Consider the following 20,453-nt stretch of genomic DNA (forward strand, 5'->3'; position numbering starts at 1 on the left):
AATGTACTTGCTTAAATCCAACAGTGAGCATATATAGCCCCTATGAATAATGTACTTGCTTAAATCCAATAGTGAGCATATATAGCCCGTATGCATTAATGGGCCTATAGGATAATAAATATTTGTTTCCATGAATACATTTGTCAGTTGTCATAAACGCCGAGACATACTAACATTTAAATGTCATGCCATGTACAAGATTGTGGATTCGAGAAGACCCTCTCATTGGCCAGTTTTTCCTGAACTACACTTATCCTCTCTTTGATGAAGTTTTGCATTTCTGAGAAAGAGCATCTTCCAAAACCTACACCTTCCTCATCCAAGCTTTTCTTCCAACTTCCCTTTCCTTCATCTAAATTGATTGGACTTTCATATTTGGGATCCCAAATTCCAACCCCTTTTTACATTCATATTGTGTGGGAATGTATTGAAATTTAACAACATATAGAAAGTTAGCACTTAGTCTTTGAATCTCCTTTACAAGAAAACTCATTATTTTCCAAAGTTTTTCCCTGAGATCTCATGTGGGTGCAACATCGCTTCTTCTTCGTGCATTCCAACAACATATTGGTAGTTTCAATACCTGATCAAAGATCCAACAACCAAACAAATATCATTCAATCAAATATAAGAATAATAAGATATCAAATGCGTAGACATACCTGCAATATAGGCACCATGGACGTAACCATTATATTTCTCACTTGTATGTTCTCCTCTGAAATAGATAGGTCCAATTGGTTCCTTCCAGCCATTCATCCAACGTATAAATTGCTAGTTGTTCAGATGGTTTCTAATATCTATGTCATTATATAGCGAATGAATAAATTGTGATAAGTGCTTATTTTTGTTAAGAACCTTCAAGTTGTCAAAGTCATGCGTGGATGCACCTATGGGCTAGTTGGAGTAAGCTCCCTTGAAGAATCAATCTCTTCCCCATTTAGGAATGAGTATTGCGTCCATCTCAGGGATATGGTTGTGAAACATTTTTCTTAGAACGACACATTTTTCTTACAACGCCCATTATTTCAAGTTTGGTATCATGGTCAAGTTGTTATTCTATATGTCTCGTTTCATCATCAGTGACTATTACCATCAGAAAATTGCCTCCATGATACTCTCTCCAAATGTTGCAAAACAATCCCAAAATTAATTGAAATTCGAAAATCAAAAAATAGCTTTTATACTCTAATTTCTATGGGCATAAGCCTTCATGTAGGTAAATATTGGTGAAATCCTAAGAGTGTCAATCAATGGTGGTGAATGTTGTTGAATATGAAGATTTTTGTATGAGCATACACGTTGATGGATTCACTAGCTATGCTATCTATAATATGAAATATGAAAAGTATGCTAAAGAATGAAAGATCTGGAGAAGGAGCATTCTTCTAACTATTATCAATAACTAAATAGATTACATAGAAGACACATAAGAGACAATAATAATAAATTATTGAAGTGATATTGAAGTAGAAATCAACTGAACTAGACTAAACTCTAACTAACTATGACACTTGGATGGACAGTTATGACACCTAAAAAGTCGTTGGAAGTAATTTCTCCAGTGCTCCCCTTAATTACAGCCACAAAAATTTAAACTAATATATATGTTGGTCTAAGTCCCAACTAGGCTTACAATTTAAAAATTTTGACATAGCTGGATTTCCTTTTCTTTTTCTTTTCTTCCATCTCCTATATCCTCTAAATTGCTTCAACTTTGTCTTTTGGCTATAGTTTTTAAAGTTTAGGCTGTTAATTTGTTGATGCAACTCTTCCATTGTTCCAGGTTGTCTATGCATATCATCTATCTCTTAAAAAATATGTTTGTATGTGTACTGGTGCGACATGTCATCTTGTGTATTGTGCTTTTCATATTCAATAATTTTTTTAATCAATTTTCTGCAACATAAGCTAAGAATACAATTTTATCTCTTTAGAACTCCAATACATGAAAATTTCATTAAAATTTTCATTTTCTACTTTGTCCATGTTGTCTTCAACATTCATTGTTGCAACCTCTATGCAGACTTCATCAAGACATGGTGTTGCAAGCCATGCTTCAAGGATCCTTAATTATTCTTCGAAATTTGTTGCTTCTTCCCATTTTCTTCTAACATTTGCACATTCAAAATCAAGGTGAAGTTTAAAAACATTTGTAGAAACTTATCAATTATGTTCTTTCTACTATGTAATGGGAGATTTCTCTTCTTGTGCTTCCTTCTCTCCCTCTGTCGCTTCCACTTATTTACTAACTTTTGTTTCTTCAAAGAGGTTTTCTTCTACTTGGTTTTTAGACCCAAGTGGGCTTCTCTCACTAAAGAACATTATGTCGATATGATGTTTATGTTGCATCATTGGCAACCATTCATCATAAGCCAACAAGTCTTCATCAAACTTAATATCAACAAATTGAATTGTTGGATTCACCATAACAATGGTTGCTTCAGTGGCAACTTTATTGTTATCAACAAGCAATGTTGATAGATTCACAAAATCATCATACACTTGTGGTTTTGAACGGTTGGATTCAGGAGTATCTGTGTGCTCTCTCTTATTCTTCTACAAATTCTTCACAGTTATCATCCACTTGTGGCTAAGAATAGTGGGATTCACTAAACTCTTCATCTTCAACTTGATTAGTCCCCTCACACCAAAATTCCTCTCAAGGGTATCCCAAGCCTCCTTGGCTATCTTTGCATCTGTAATGAGGGGAAAAATGTTATCATTTACGCATTCTTTTATGCATTTCAATGTGAAAGAATTATTTTTCCTTTTTGCTACCAAGTCTTTCAAATAGATCTCAAACAACTCTAGTTGTTTTTTTTACTATCTTAGCCTCTTGGCTTTTCCTATTTGTTGAGCACTAGCTGACTATGGCTCAACAAGCCAATCAATCTGTAGACATAGCAATTTCCTGCAATAAAAATATGCCTTTGTAGTGGCTTTGTGATGAGCTTCATAAATGGGTAATTATATGGGCTCATTTTACCTCCTAACCTAGTCAAATCAACCATTCTCTTAGCTTATTATATGATTTTCTAATTATATTTATGGTTATAGAGTGAGTTGAGTTAGTTATGATGCCATGTGGTCTAATATGTGTTTAATGCAGATTATTGATGAATTTTGTGGTCAAAGTCAAGGATCCAGTGGACAAATGGTAGCAATAACTCGAAGTGGAAAAAGGAGAGGACTTATAGGAGGGAGTTCCTCTCATTTATTACTCTTCACTTCGAATTCCCCTTCATTTAGCTCGGAGTACAAGCAACCAAGTCATGCATTAGCAGGGAGTCGAGCAAGTGGAGGATAACTGATGATTATCTCGAGTTTTGGGAGCCAAGCCTCCCTGATTTTAAGGAAGCTTTTGGTAGCTTCATTTGTATAAGTAGAGAGGCCTAGGATCTCACTAGGGTCGGATTTTTGTTGTACTTTTTATTATGTAAACTCTGCTCAACTTTGAGCTTATTATTTTGACATTTCTATGTAATCTTGTTATTGTTTTGGAAATAAAGATGGAATTATTTTTGAGCTAGCACTGAGTTACCTTAGAGAGGTGAATCTCTTGGATTAGGGCCCAATCCAAGCAACGAAGCTCCTCTTTACTTGTATTTGTATGTTTTATTCCAGTTTGTAGATTAGGTTGTTGTTAGATGAATTTCTTTTATGGTCAAGAATAGGTTGCTTTTGATGATTCAATAGTTTGCTTCCATTTGTGCTTTCTATAGCAGGTTAAACAGTGATAAAGAAAAGATCCAAAGGGCTAGAAATAGTGCCTTAGCCTCTCTTCCTCCTTTTGGGACCATGATTTGAGGCAAAGACCCTCTTGCTGCCCCAAAAACACAGATTTTCCTCATTCATAGGACTTCTAGTGTTTACAACTTTTTAGTCAGTTAATAGTTTAGTTTGTTTTGCTTCAGAACTTATTCATCATGCTCACTTCTTTATTTAACATGGTCTTCTTCCATGCTTTCCTTTCTTGCAGTAGTTATCATCATTTTCTTTCATAGATCACAGTTTAGATTAGTTTAATGCAAAACTCTGTTTTTCTAGATGCACTTATTTCATTGCTTGCTTAATCTCATTGGTTGACTGTCAGTTGTTTATGCAACAGAGATCTTCTAGCAGCAGGCTAGCCTATCAACCATCCCATCCTCCATCTGATCTATTCCCTACAAGTCGCCCAAGTTCCCCCTCAATTTTGCCTTAATTTCCTGCATTTTCCATAGAATTCCTTCCTTTCTCCTTAAGCAAATCCAATCATCTTTCTCTCTCCTAATGATTCTTGGTAGACCCTAGGTACCCTAACACTTCATTCCAACCTTCATCCACCTTTTCCACCCACTCTCACACCCTCAAAATGGCCAAAACTGCTCTTGACCTCCTCCTGTAGGCCTCCTATAGAACGTTGTTTTTCCTCCTGTAGATTTTCCTGTAGGCTTTCTTTTGAAGGCCAAGTGTGGGAAAAACCTCCAGAAGGCCACCTGATACCTCCTAGGACCCAACCACACCATCCTACATCCTCACAAGTCCAAAAACCACTGTTCAACACCACCTATTCGTTGCCACATCTACAAACAATAAATCACATGCATGTCAAATTCACAGAAAAATACATAAAAATCCAAAAATATGTTTTTTGCTTATTTACTTCGAGAAATAGCATAGTTGGATGTTGTTTGCTTCCTTGAGTAGGTAATGGAATTATTTTCATGGTTTTTCATAATTCTTTATGAAAAAGTAGGATTCATTAGTTAATTAGGATTTACTTGGTGTGTTTTACATTTCAGTCTTTCTCCTTTCTGCAGTTAGAGTAGTATCTACAGAGTAGTCTTTCTCTCCTTTCATCACTTATAGACCTTCTTCTGAAATCCATAGAAGTTGGCTTGAGCTCCTAGTGATCTTGCGGTGGCTAACCAAGTGACAACATGCAATAAGAACTAGTACTTGTGCATACAACACAACCGCTTCCAAGTTTGTCACGAACTACTGGGTTGATAAGAGTAAAATAGGTAGCCTAGGAGTTTCAACATTATTGCTATAGTACTGGCGCTCACCATACTTTTTGGCGTTGTTGCTGGGGAAGCATCAGAGTATTCTGTGATCGTTGCTTTCTTCTACTTTCTATTGCAACATTCTGCTAATAGTTTATTTCAGCATGAGTAGAGTAGTCATTTCTTTTAAAGTTCTGTGTTTCCTTGCTTTCCTCTTCAATTCTGTAAATTTTCATTTAGCAAGTTTATTTCAGCTAGTTGCAATTTGTTTTATTCAATCAATTTCAATTTTGCAAGTACTATCAGCGTGGGAAAAGGAAACAAAAACCAACCAAAAATATTTCCTTTCATGCCTCATAGGAATAGAGATAATTCAAGAAAATCCTTGCCCAACACCTCCACCACTTCACACAGCCAACCTTCTCTCTTCTTTGGTGGTTGTGATCAAGAATAACCCTTGGGTGAATAGCCAGATATATTTGAAGAACCTATAGGGGAAGAAGAAGAAGAAGAAAACATTCCTTTGGAGCTAATGTCTGAACACAGAAATGCTAGGGGGAATGGAGAGAGAATAGAGGGTACCTTTCCTATTCAGGAGACCAATGGGGACACCAAAATGAAGAATATAAGCCCTTCTTCCCTACCTCATTTCCATGGTCTGATACAGAAGATCTTGACACTTTTTTTATTTGAGTTTGTTGTTATTCGTCGAACCTATGACTATTCAGAAGATGAGCAAAATTTGAAACTGTTCCCTTCTACTCTCAAGGATACAACATTGCACTGGTTCATGGGATTACCTGGCAATAGCATCACAACTTGGGCTCAGATGCAGCAAGACTTTAACAACAAGTATCAAGACTATTGTAGGTCAAAAGATACTAAAGAAGAAATTTTTTGAATGACTATAGGAAGTGATGAGTCCCTGGAAGACTATGAAGAGAGGTTTCAACTCAGTCACAAAGGTCGGGTGTACACTTGATCCTTAGTCTCTAAAGCTGGTCCTACTCAGGGGAATTTGGGAAAATATTTTAGACACCCTCCATCTACTAGCCGGGGGAGACATCTACCAACTATCCTATGAGAACATAAAGACTGTTTTTAGAAACCATTCTAGAGCAACCAGAAAGAAAGGTAGGGGGAGTCAACCCATAGCCCGTACCTCTTCCTCTAGCTCATCCATTAAAGGAGAAATTGGAAACATGCTGGAAGACTTTAAGAGTGAGATGTTGTAGACTCTTTCCATGCAAATGGATACCTTACATATCAAAAGGAAACAAGAGGAAGTAGAGAGGGCTTTGGCTATTTTTTTCCTAGATGTACCAGGAGGCATCCTAGGAATGAATGCCCATTGAATGCTATAAAAGTTTGTTCAATCTATGGAGAAAATCATTCTACAGACAAGTGCCCTTCCTTACCCGTACTTAAAGCTATATATCAAGGGGTTGAGGGAGTCACTGAACAACTCTATTACATAAACCAAAGGAGGCCGCATAGACCTAGACCATACCAACAAGGGATGCAAGGGAAATCTCAAGCATACTACAACCCCAACCAAGTCACTTCCATACCTTCTTAGGGGCCCCCTACTCATCCTACGTAGTCCACACCTCCTCCTTGGTCCTTCACATCTCGATATCATTCTAAACCAGCCACCCATTCATTTCAATCCTATGCTCATCCGCAGCCTCAGTGGAATGCATTGCATCAGGGGTGGAGGCCCCAATACAACTCTCCTCCTGCTCTTTCGCCTCCACCACTGTCCAACCACAACTGTTACGTCCTGCTCCACTGAAGCAACCCCAAATTCCTGCCCAGCCAAATCTGAACCCGAAAAATAGACAGGCTTAGAAAGTGTATAGTGGGGAACCATCATGCCTGACTTATGTTGTGGAGATTTAGGAAATTAACTTGCGATCTGGGAAAGTTCTCCCAAATAGTCAGCCTCCACCCAGGAGGTTGAGGAAGATAAATAGGAACATGAACCTAAAGCAAATCCACCCTTTCCTGAGAGACTATCTGCAATAGTCCAGCCTACCCCAGAAGAAACTGAACTCCTGGGAGAATTGAAACATTTGTGTGAAGATACCACTTCTCCATGCCATAAAATATGTGCCTATCTACAATAGGTTGATCAAAGAGAAGTGCTTTAAGCATCCAGGAAGGCACAAGAGGGATGCCCCAACCATCAATGTCATAGGGCAACTGTTTGACCTGATGTTGGGGTAGGTAATTTGTCCAAAATATATGGACCCTGGAAGCCCAGTAGTTGATGTCCACATCAATGGCACCATGATCCCACACACCTTGATTGATCTGGGAGCTACCATTAATATGATGAAAAAGGACACAGTGCTCAAACTCAACCTCTAGGGCTCCTTGAGGAAGACCATGACCGTGCCACAACTTGCAGATTGCTCCACCATGACCCCTGAGGGGATTGTGGAAGATGTGATGGTCTCCATTGACTCTTAGGAGTACCCTACTAGTTTCTTAGTTCTCCAGCCAAAGGCAAATCTCACTGGGTATCCTCTCATTTTGGGAAGACCCTAGTTGGCTACTTCCAATGCCTACATCAGCTGTCGAGCTGGGAACATGACCATAAAGAACAGGGATATGTCCAAGCAATTAATCCTATATCCTCCTGCCCAACCCTTGCTAGAACATGATCTACCTCTCTAGTTAGAGGAGGAAGATGAGAATGAAGTCTATTCTACACCACTTTGTGCATTAGAAATCGCCATGGGGGGAAAACCCCTAGATGAGGATGATATGATTCAGAATCCGCCCCCTAATGTATCACCATTAGAGGACATAGTAAGAGAAATCCAAAACAACCCCTCAACTGATCTCTGTGTGGCTGATTCCACTCCTCTTTGTGTTAAGAATATAGAGTTCGGCTCATAAATAACCTTGAAAATCAATCCATCCCTATCCACTTCCTAGGAGAAGGAGCTGTGTAGCTTGCTGAGAAAACACCTAAATGCCTTCGCCTGGAGTTATAAGGAGATGAAGGAAGTGCACCCTTCAGTATGTAATCATAATATATACATCAAGGGGGATTGCAAGCCAGTCAGGTAGCCTCAAATGAGGATGAATCCAACACTTAAATATATTGTTAAAGAAGAACTACAAAAATTGTTTGATGCAGGATTCATCTATCCCATCTCTAATAGTGAATGGGTCTCTCCTTTGGTGCTAGTGCTAAAGAAAAATGGTAAGTGGAGAATCTGTGTCGACTATCAGGAATTGAACAAAGCCACTAAAAAGGACCATTTTCCTTTACCTTTCATAGATCAAGTGTTAGACACTTTGGCAGGGAAAAAGTTTTTCTCTTTCCTAAACGGGTTTAGTGGGTAAAATCAAATTCAAATCAGCCCGGAAGACCAAGATAAGATCACTTTCACTTGTCCTTGGGGTACCTTCACATACTGGGTCCTTCCTTTTGGTTTGTGTAACACTCCCATCACTTTCCAAAGAGCGATATTGAGTATATTCTCTGAATTAGTTCATGATGCAGTAGAAATATACACAGATGACTTTACTCCTTATGGCTATGACTTTCAGGAAGCCTTATCTAATCTAGGAAAATTGCTAGACAAATGTATTGAGATGAACTTATCCCTCAGTCTAGAAAAATGTGAATTTTTTATGACTAAAGGGACTATGCTAGGTCATGCAATATCTCAACAAGGACTACAGGTGGACCCCGACAAAATTGCCATCATCCAAAGGGTCCCACCTCCTCAAAAGGTGAGAGATGTCAGAAGTTTCCTAGGTTTAGTTGGGTATTACCAGAGAATCATTAAAGATTTTAGCAAGCTAGCCTCTCCTTTGTTTGGCCTATTAGGTAAAGATGTTGAGTTTATATGGTCAGAAAACTGTCAAGAAGCCCTAGATACCTTGATAAGAAAACTCGTGACTGCCCCAATTCTGAGAGGCCCAAACTGGACCATACCTTTCCACATTCACATAGATGCCTCGAACAAAGAAATAGGAGCAGCCTTGAGACAAATTGATGAAAAGTTACCTTGTGCCATCTACTTTATAAGCAAAAACTTGTCAAAGGCAGAGTTAAATATACGGTGACTGAGAAGGAACACCTAACTGTCGTGCATTCATTAAACAAATTTAGAAATTATATCACAGGCTATCAAACCTTTGTGCACACTGATCATGCTGCAATTAGATATTTAATGAACAAACCAGATGTGAATGCTCGTATTATTAGATGGTTTCTTTTACTACAGTAATTTTATTTGACCATTATTGATAAGCCTAGCAAAGAAAATGTTGTTGTTGACTTTTTGTCTAGAGTAAATTCGCCTGTAGGTGAAGAAGGAATGGTGGATGACCAAATGCCTGATGAACACTTGTTTGCTATCTCAGTACTCTCTCCATGGTTTGCTGATATAGAAAACTACTTGGTTTCATCACAGTTTCCACCACATCTGTCCTCAAAAGAGAAGAGCAAGATAGTGAGGAAAAACACCCTTTTCACCTGGATTGGGAGAAATCTCTTCAAACTTGGCCCAGATCAAGTCTTGAGGAGATGTGTCAGGGAGGAGGAAGTCTTTGACATCCTCCTGACCTGTCATGATGGGCCTTGTGGAGGTAATTTTACAGCAAAAAGAACCGCATTCAAGATACTGCGAGCAGGCTACTACTGGCCCACTCTTCATTAAGATGTGAGGAGACATACCAGCTAGTGTGATCGGTGTTAGAGGATGGGGAAACCTACTCCAAAGGATGAAATGCCCATGCAACTTCAGGTGACCTTTGATCCATTTGAGAAGTGGGGCATGGACTTTGTGGGTCCTATCAGCCCCCCTTCAAAACAGAAGCAATACATCATTGTGCGCACTGATTACCTGACAAAGTGGGCAGAGACAAAAGCAATCAAAGCAGCGACAGAGGAAAAATTAGTTGAATTTTTTAGAGTGAACATATTCTACAAGTTCGGGTATCCAAGAGAATTGGCCATAGATCAAGGTAGTCAGTTTACTTCCAATCTGATTGAAGACCTACTCACACATCATAGAATCAAGCACAGGACTTCAACCCCTTACCATTCACAAGCCAATGGGTAGGTGGAGGTTACTAACAGAGCATTGGAAGGGATTCTGCAAAAGGTAGTGAGTAGTGGCACAAAAGACTAGGCGGACAGATTAGTTGAGGCCACTTGGGCCTACAATACAACATGGAAGACCACTATAGGGTTCACACCCTATGAGCTAGTTTATGGAAACAAGGCTTTGCTGTCAATAAAATTTGAATTCAATACCCTGAGGATGGTAGCTCATCTGGACCTAGACCTCAGTGATGCATAGAAAGAAAGATTACTTCAGCTCAATGGATTAGATGAACAGAGAATGCAGACCCTTCTCCATACAGAGGTAGTTCAGCTTCAGAGAAAGATATGGCATGATGAAAACATCTAGGAGAAGCAATTCCAAGAGGGAAATTGGGCACTAGTCTATGATTCAAGATATAAACATTTCAAGGGCAAGCTAAGGACAAGATGGATGGGACCCCACACTACGGAAAAACGCAATGACAATGGTTCAGTTCTGATCAGAACCATTGATAATGAAGCCATCCCCATGCTTGTCAATGGACATCAGTTGAAAGTCTACAAGAAATCCCTCTCTAAGCGAGAGTTCATTGAAGATTTGAATAAGACAGTAATGGTAGTGGAGCAGGTCTTAGCCTTTACTTCATCCACTCACTGAAGAAAAAGGAAAAAATAAAAAAATAAGGACTCCAGTGAAAACCTCCATGGGGCGCTTGAGTTCCATCATTGGGTTGAAAACCTTTTCTGAGACGGCCAAGTGATGTCAAAAAAAGAAGAGGGAAAAATAAAATCCCTGAGTGAAAACCTCCCTTGGAAGCACCCAAGGTAGGCAGTTAGGGTGAAAACCTCCTTGAGGCACCCTAGTTGTTTTCAAAAAAAAAAAAAAAGGAAAGAAAAATGAATTTCCAGTTGCATTGCAGGTTTGCAAGAAGACTACAAGAAGCAGCAGAAGGTGCCAAGGGAGCCCCGAAACCAACACCAACACCTATTCTATCTTCCCACACCTTTCTCCATCATTCTTGGCATTTTTTTCACTTTAGTATGTTTATTTTTCAAAAACTGTGTTTTCTACAGGAGGCTCCTGTAGGAATTACAGAGAGCTAGAAATGGATATAAAAGGAAGTTTGAGGGACAGGGAAGCTTCGTAAACAATCTATAAATCCTCTCGTAGTCTTCAAACCTCCTTGCCATCATGTCCAAGCCTGCATCTCACCCCAAGCATCATTCTTCTTCCTGTCCAAGAAAAGCATAGAGAAAAAAAGTTTTCAGGAGAAAGAAAAAACAAAAAATAAGAGAGTAGGAAGCACCATCAACCTCACCTAAAGCCTAATTATTACCTCTCCATCTCTATCCACATCTCTGGCATCATCCTCACAGCTCTAAGCATAGAAAGAAGTTGAAGTTTCAATGGGAGAAGCAGCTACATGAGTTCCTGTAGGAATTCTTGTAGTAACTGATCCCATTAAAATCCAGCATCAACAGCAAGAGGGTGCAAATATGGAAATTGAAGAATACAACTGAAGCAAATCCAGCTAGAGAAGAACCTGCACAAGGCACAACCACACATCACAAAGCAGACAACATGCAACAAATGAAACAAAGGCATGCAACAGAGAGAGAACCACAACACCTCATAAGCAAATACATTCGGATTTCAGGTAAGTAACTAACCCACTCCTCTATTTGCGTTTGTGTAGTTAGAAGGCATGCAAAAGTAATGAGATGGTTGAGGTTGAATGAGGGAAATGTGGCCAGTTAACTTGGCCACCTTCATCTAGTTTACTCCACTCATCCGAAGATGTCACCCACACGTGCGCATAATCAACTCAAGAAAGATGTCAAGGACAAGTAGTGGAGGAAGTGTGAACTCTAATGCAATCATGAGGGATGATTATGAGGAAAGGGCCATGATGACAAGGCAGGTGGGGACCAATGGTCCGAATATGGCCAACGTACACTTGGCCAGCTCACCCTCCATCACCGAAAATATCCATAGATAGTAATAAGTACTCCTCACCGAGCACTCCCACCACTTTTTTCCTTCATTCTCTCTTCGAAACGCCGCTCCTACAATCTCCTTGTGCCCCCACAGCCTCATAAACATTGTTCTCCATTGATCTCTCTCATATTCCTACTCTCGGCATTCTCTACAGGAGCACTTATAGGTTCTATAGGAGAACCTACAAGAATTCTACAGGAGGGCCAACAGTCTTCTACAGGAGGGCCAGTGAGTTATTTTGAAAGAAGAAAATATGGGTTTTAGCACAATTCTCAGGCTGAGGAGGTAGTTTCTATGCATACCCCCATTGAATATCAAAATATACAAGTAGTAGTTTAATTTTGAGGAGGAAATAAAGCCTTTAGGTGGAGGAAATACATAACAGAATTTCTGCTTATTTCTTTAAAAAAACACAGTCTCTCTATTTCTATGTTTTTCTTCAAAAATTGTTGTCTCCTTCTCCACATTTGGATTCCCAAAGAAGCATAAACAAAATGACAGGATATTTTATGAGAAAGGAACCTACCAACTCCTCAAGGCTCCATGCACATCCCCAAGTAGTGGACATATTCATAAGAGCAAATTGGATGAACTTTTTTGAGAAATTCCAAGGGTTTGATGAGGAAATTGCTCAAGAATTTTCCCACTTTTTAGTCCCTCACACCAAAACACATGCCACTGTCACCTTTATAGGTCTTTCCATGGAGATAACCCCTGAATTTATTAGTAGGGTCACTACCATTCCTCTTGGATTGCTTTGGAGTAAGGATGAAAAACGAATTGGCCAGGCTGCTAAGAAAAACTTCTTCTAAAACAATGAAACCCTTATAGAGGATAAAAATGGCATTAGAAGGGCTACCATACCATATCCTTGGGATGAGGTCAGCTATCAAATCATCAAATATATTTCCTGTGAGGGGAGGTACAACATTGTCTATGGTTACCATTTTAGAATCCTTCATGAATTAAGATATGACATGGACACTCCAGCCCCTCAGAAGCTCAACATCCCCTACTTCCTCCTATAGTCTCTCATTGACTCTAGCATTAAAGTTCAAATAGGGAATTCAGAGTAACTTGCTCACCATGGGTTAATCAAAATTCTAGTGGAAGAAGCCCTCCATACATTTACACTCCCTATAGCATGGGAAATCTTCCGAAACATGACAATAGAAGATGACATAAAAGCCCTAACCTATGATATCAATCCGACTAACAGTGAGAAGGAAGAGCAGCAAGGGGGAGAAGGTGAGGCAACTAAAGACTTAGTAGAACAAAAAGGGAAGGAGGAAGAAACTAAGATAGAGGAGAAGGAAGATGAAGAAACAGAGTAGGAAGAAACAAAGCAAACAAAGACAGAAAGAGAAATAGAAGGAGGAGAAAAAGGGGCAAAAAAGACATAAGTGTTTCCTGACATAAGTCACTAAACAATTGCTAGGGGGCAAGTACTCCAAAAGGATTGTTATCCTGCAGGAGTTCGATTTGGAGTTCGAGAAGTCCAAGTCTAAGAAATCCTTAGTCTTTGCAGAGTTAATGTGTGATTTCCCGCGTTGTGGCATTTTTGGACTGCAATAATACAGTCTTTAAACAAGGACGGCCAAAAATAGCCAGCGCGCAATATCTTTTGGGCTGTGGCATACCCAGACATATGACCACCACACGCTCTAGAGTGACAGTCATTCAAAACCCTCTCAACTTCCTCATGAGTTAAGCAACGTCGAAAAATCAAATCCGCCCCACGACGATAAAGAGTATCTCCAATGATTTTGTATTGTTGAGACTGGAATCGAATTTTCTGACGCTCCGACTTTGAGATTTCGGGCCGAAAGGATTGGGTCTGGAGATAGACAATTATATCCCCATACCACGGATCTAAAGTGCTGAGAAGAAACAAAGATTCGTCCGCAATGGGTTCCTCTGCCACTGTTTCTGCGTCAGCACGCGGGAAATCACACATTAACTCTGCAAAGACTAAGGATTTCTTAGACTTGGACTTCTCGAACTCCAAATCGAATTCCTGCAGGATAACAATCCATTTGGAGTACTTGCCCCCTAGCAATTGTTACACTAAAAAATGTCACCATGGCTATTTGCAGTTAGTATGGCTCCATCCACTGTCATACTATCCTCCTTGGCAAGTCTCATGCCTCTACTCTTCATGTCAAACTTCAAGAAAGAGAGAAAAGTCATTTAAAGTCAATTATCTCTGGTACGCAGTTTCTCTTAGCCTTACCTGCGTGTGCGCAACCCAAGTTCACAATACCTGCGTACTTGTACGCTCTGTATGTAAAGGGGTAGGTGCGTACCCCTGTAAAGGTTAAAAGGCGCGAGTTTCATCTTAAAAAAGTTACTTGTGGTCATTTCTAGAGTCTTCTAGAAACTTGTTTGACGTGTATGAAGCGCCTCCAGATGGTTCATGTATTCCTACCAAAGAGGAACTTATCCCATCAAGAGGGGAGCTATCCCATCCAAAGAGGGGCTTATCCCATTGATGATGGACCTGAATAACTTCCTCTAGAGCACTATAAATACAAGCATTGGGCCAAAGGGAGGGGAGGTTGAAAGCTGAACATTCCTAAGGGTAGATGCTGCTGGAATTAGGACTTCCTTGTAGAAGCTTGTGAGGAGAGATTACCATCTTTGCTTGTTTCATTTGGAAGTGGGTGAGCTGATCAGAGTAAAAGAGAACTCTTCTGGACCCTGGGAGGGACCTGCACAACACCAAGGCTCAGGTTGTAATGGTTCCTTTTGTTACCTTTTAATACAAATAAGTCCATTCTTCTCAACAATTTGTTATTTATGAGTTGTTTCATATACTCCTTGGTCTATATGTTAAATATGTTTTATTTTATGTGATATTTAGGTGCTATTTAATCGTTTGATTGTTAGTGAATGCAGGTTTCGAAGAGAAGGAGGAGCTCATCCGGATCAACGAAGATGGACTACTACAACAACGTTGCGTTACAGGTAGGATCTAAACACTTGATTTCTCATATTGTAAATGCATATTTAGAGAAGGATTGCTCTTCTTTGTCTTGTTTGTCACTAGAAAGTCTTAGGCTTCTAGGGAGGTCGGTTGTGTCCGCACTAACGACTCTTTCCGCATGACAAAATGGCGACTCCGCTGGGGAATCCATGAATGTGTTTGAGTTCTTTTTGATTTGATATTTTGGTCTGAGAAAAATCGCTTGTTTTCTAATTTTTGGCTGTCTAACTGTGTGTTTGGGTGGGTTAGCTTAGAGTCAAATTAGATTTTTATTTTTCTTAGCTTTGCCAGTAGTACGCAGCCTCTGAGTTAGGCACAGTGCATACTTGTACGCACTGCGTCTTTGTGCACAGGGCGTACCCGCGCCTGTGTCAACAGATCACCTGCGTACCCCTGTCAAATTTGAGAAAATTTCATTTTTCTTCTTTTTTCTCTTTAGATTTTGTTTAAATTTGTTTTTACTGCCTAGATCCATTGGTTTACTGTCAGAGATTTTCACCTGAACTTGTCCCGTTAGTGTCGAGGGTTTTGGTGGAATTCATAGGGATTTTGCCTTAGGGTTTGATTTTTAACTGGTCCTGTAGTGACTTTGGCGTTAGAGATTGTCAAACTTTGGATCTCCTTGGTTTTGTTCAGTTCTCTTAGGAGTCGGGCCTGTCATAGAAGTCACCCTTGTGAGAGACCTACCTTTGTGTCTTCTCTTTGCGAATCTCAAAAAGTTTGTTGGTTAAAGCTTTGAATTTCATCCTTGAAAACAAAAGAACAAAAAGATTTCGATTTTGTTTTTTGATTAGTTTATGATTCTGCATGAACTGATCCTTAGTTGCATTTTGACTGAGTAAAACATCCGGGAATTATCTTTGTAGGCTTTTGTCCTCATTATTTTTTGCTTTTAGGTAAATTTCCTTTTAATTTGCTTTTGAGTGAATTTGATTTGATTGTCTTAAGATTTGTTAAATTTGATTTGATAAATAGTTTTACATGCTTTATTAATATAGAAAAAACACAAAAAATTCTTTTGGAAAAAGTTTGCTTTGGTAACATTTGTAGTCTTTTGGAAGAGAAAGGAAATTTCGTGAAGTAATTAGTGGTCATGAGTTGTATGTTTTGAAAAGATAAAGAGATTGTTTCTTTGATTGTCTTTGCCAAAAAAGTTGTTTCTATAAAATTTTCATTTTCCAACTCTCTTAGCTAGGAGATTCATTGAAAAAGAAAAGTAGTGTAAATCATCTTAGGTGCATCTTTGTAGTGGTTGCGAGTCGAGTCTACACACCACCAGTTTCATCTCCACTACCTTTTGTCTTTAAGAAAAACCATAAAATTAACGCTTAAAGTAAAATCAACTTAGTAACTTTTATTTACTAGGGCTCTGAAACACCAATATAGATCAGGCTAGTGTCTTGGAGTAGGAGAGTAATTAACTCTCCAAGACAACAAAACCAAACAAGTAGCTTATCTTGTGATAGAATAAATCCAATTGTTTCATTTGTACTCTGGGAAAGCTCCTCTTAAAGGAGAAGCATGAGCTCGTGTCCGAACCAGTGAGGGGATCAATCCTCCCTCATTGGGAACGACACCAGACACGCACGTATTACAAACGGTAAACCTCGGATTAACCATTGTCGAGGAGCCAGGGGTCACTTGTCGGTAAACCTTGGATTATTGTCAAGGAGCCGGCAAGGGGATTGAGCTTGATACTCTGCCCTTGCGTGCTGTCGGAGTGTAGACTGTTCCACCAGGTGCATTTGTTGCTGTTGGTAACCTTAGTGACCATTATCTTTAGGATTCTACCGAGGTGACGGTGGAGGGAAGATCCCACTGTACTTGGAGCAGACGTCGGCTAGACTCACTTGGATTTTCCGGGGGGTTCACTTCACTCGAGACGGTTAAAGTGGAGGAACTTGTGCCGGTCTATTCATTAAGCAGGTTGCCGGGGTAACTGTTCCACCCGCCACTTCTGTACTGAATCCGGCGATGTTGGGTTTCATCTCCAACTAGCGTTTTTGGTCCGGAAGGCTACTGTTTGTGCTTGGTTTGACGCCCTAGATTCTTTAGGCGTGTGATTCAAATTTGTTTGGTTCTTTAGAGACTTTAGGTGGTTTGCTTTGAGATTTTACTTTGTTTGCGTGTGCAGTAGTTAAAAGTTTTTAACTGTGGCAGAATTACCGAGACAGTCCCGTCGACTTCGGGGCAAGTCTCCTGAGATTGTTTCCGTGGCCGAATTGTTGAGGAAGTCCTGTAGACTTCGGGGTGAACCTCCTCAAGACGTCCCGAGTCATTACGAAGGTTTAAAGGTCCTTGTAACTCCTAGTGGCAGTAAAGTAGGTTCACCTGAAGAAGGAGAATCGTCATTGGTAGTCCATCCAGATTACCAAGGTCTAGAAACAGGTTATAATCCCGAAGCAGTTGCAGTTTCCGAGCTTGCTGGTAGTTTTTCATCTACTAGTGATATAGGCGAAGAACCTGAAGTATCTGAACCTGTTACTCCAACTTCTAGTGCACCTGATTCACCTAGGGTAGAAAGAGTCATTACCGAAAATCTTCCTGCTGGTTTGATAGCTATTGAAGAACTTGCTCCAGAGGAAGAAGTAGGCGTATCTATCCTTGAAGATCAACCTACTATTGATCTCAGAGAGCGTGAATCTATCTTTTACAGTCCTCCTAGAAGTACTACTTGGTACCTTTCGTTAACCAATTATTTAGACAACTCAGGGATAGGTTTTTCTCCACCTCGAACTCCTTTTCCACCTGGAGGTATTTATACTCCTGTAAATATGTCTGGTCAGTCATCCGTGTTCACTCAATCTCCTGAATCTTTCTTGTACGACGGTCCTTCTGTTCCCTCTGGGTATCAGTCATTGTCTGGTACTTTTGCGGGCACATCTCCTCAACCCGTTGAACATGGGTTATTAGTTGGAAACAATGGTAATAGACCGTTGGGTGTAGGAGACATTTATATGATGTCAGGTTCAGTTCCCGGTTCTCCACCTCAAGGTGGCCAATTACCGCCTGGGGGTCAGCGTCAAGTAACGCCTGGGGGGCAACCTCAAGGTACACAAGTTGCGTCTGGGGGGCAACCTCAAGGACAGTATGTACCCATAGTACAATACATTCCTCAAGGTCAACCCTAGCCTCAATATGTACCCCAGGGTCAACCTCAGTATCAATATTTACCTCAAGGGTATCAACCTCAAGGTCAAGGTCAACCCCAGTATCAGTATTTACCTCAAGGGTATCAACCTCAAGGTTAATACTCGAGTCAAGGTTATCAACCACCTCAAGGTCAATCTTATGTTCAAGGTATGGGAACTGTGCCTTTCAGTTATCAATCCTACCCTCAATCCGGTTATGGATCTCAATATCCTCAACCTGTCATGGGTCAATACCCTGGAATGAACATAGTGTGGAATCCATCGCAAGGTCAACAAGTGTTGCAGCCAAACGTATAGTTGTCATCTCAAGCTGGACAATCCTTAGTTGCTGGTCCATCCTAGCAACCAGTCCAGTCTAATGTTCAAACTTCTGTACCTTCGGTAGTTACTCAGTCGCCAATTGCACTTAGTACTCCATCTCAAACGACTACTGCAACTACCGCAACATCTGCTCCTTCCACCACACTTACTTCTGGAGTATCGACAGCTCCAGTTTCTACTGTCTCTGCAACTACTCCTCAGACATCTTTACCATTGTCTGGATCTACGATTCAAACTACAGTTCAGATGCCTGTAGGACAGCCTGGTTTAAGTACGGTTGTCACTAGTCAACCACAATTCGCTTATCAACTGTACCAGGGACAGTACCAATACGGGCCTGCTGTCCAACAGCCGGTTTACCAGTATCAACCGTATCCTGGGTACACTTATCAACAACCTCAGCAACCCCAGTACGGTCCGGTTAATCCTGGTTTTCCGGGAGGATATAATATCCCGAATGCGATTCCTATTCCAAGTTATCCTGGATATCCTCCTCCTGGGACTGGTCTTGTGACCCAGAGTTTTAGGGATCCGAATCGGCAGTTACCGTTTATCGCAACTTTGGATTTACCAGACTTGTCGCGCCTAATGAACGATCCAATACAATATCTTCCGTTCTGGCCGCCAATGCCAAATAAGTTGCCCAGCGATATACCCAAGTTCGAAGGTAAGTCTGGAGAGGATCCGTCCAATCATGTGATGACTTACCACCTCTGGTGTGCTTCAAATTCCATCTCAGATGATTCGATCCGCTTACGTCTTTTCCAGCGTACGCTCATTGGTCTCACGGCCAAGTGGTACATTGAGTTACCACGGGCCTCTTTTTACAATTTTAGTCAGTTAGCTACCTCGTTCCTAACTCATTTTCAGTTGCCGGTCAGATATGATAATGGCACGGAACTACTAACTTCACTAAAACAATTAACGTCCACTTATATTTCCGATCATATCCATGAATGGAGACGTCAACGGCGATTAGTGAAAGTTTTTATTCCGGACCAAATCTTAGCTGAATGGTTTGTTAAATCATTATTACCGAAGATTACTGAAGATGTAGCTAAGGCCGGAGTAGTTACTGAAGAGAAAGTAATTGCTCAAGCGCAGTACCTTGACTTAGTTTACACTCAGTCAGGTACGTTACATGAAAAGATCCCAGATCTTCCAAAGTCAAATCAAATCGCTGCTGCTCCTTCGGGATCTCATGCTGCTGATGGTATGATTGGTACGGTAAATACTAAAAGCAAGAAGAAATCTTCAAAGAATTCTTCGCCCATTATAACCTTACCAGATTCCCCGACAAGAGAGTCTTCTCCTGAAATTTCCGCCGATATTCACGCTGTAGAGTCATCTACGGCTAAATCAAAAAATGGTGGGAAGAAGAAAGGCAAGAAGAAGGATAAAGCAGATAAGGCTCCAAAGGAGAAAAAGGAGAAGTCAGAATCTAATGACGAAAAGCGCAAACCTCGCTATCCTTGTTTAATTTGTGAAGAAGATCATTTCACAAGAGATTGCCCTCATCGGGCAGAGGTTGTGAAAATCGTTAAAGGTTTCCCAACTCCTGCTGTTTTGAAAGATCCATTTCCAAAGCAGGAGAGTAAAATGATAGGTTCTTCCTCGAGTGCCAGTGAAGAACCCATATTGATGATGTCTCATGTACGGATTGCGACTCGATCGCAAGATTACGGTAGTAAGAGTCATGTTGATGGCAAAGAAGCAGAATCTTCTCATTCTAATCCATCAACCTCAGCTCCCGGTTCCGATCCACTACAGATCGAGAAACCTAACCCAGACTTGGTAATCAAACCGCCCGCCAAGGGTATACTTCGAAAGTCTGCTTTCAATCCACATGCGAGAGCAGCTCAGAATTATAACATTGTTGAGGATCTAGCTGTTTCACCCTTAGCAATGTCGGCTTTGGAAGTGCTGCAAT

At 40.4% G+C, this 20,453-nt stretch overlaps 1 pseudogene; it reads right to left on the minus strand.

Moving 5' to 3' along the window:
- Positions 1-520: 520 nt before the first annotated feature.
- LOC149207707 (polyamine oxidase 6-like) overlaps positions 521-20,453 on the minus strand; it is a 144,860-nt pseudogene continuing 124,927 nt past the window's right edge.

Source organism: Pinus tabuliformis, chromosome 1_2 (assembly GCF_031772625.1).
Source record: "Pinus tabuliformis cultivar Carrire ecotype Pingquan chromosome 1_2, CPIR1, whole genome shotgun sequence".
NCBI classification, from domain to species: domain Eukaryota; kingdom Viridiplantae; phylum Streptophyta; class Pinopsida; order Pinales; family Pinaceae; genus Pinus; species Pinus tabuliformis.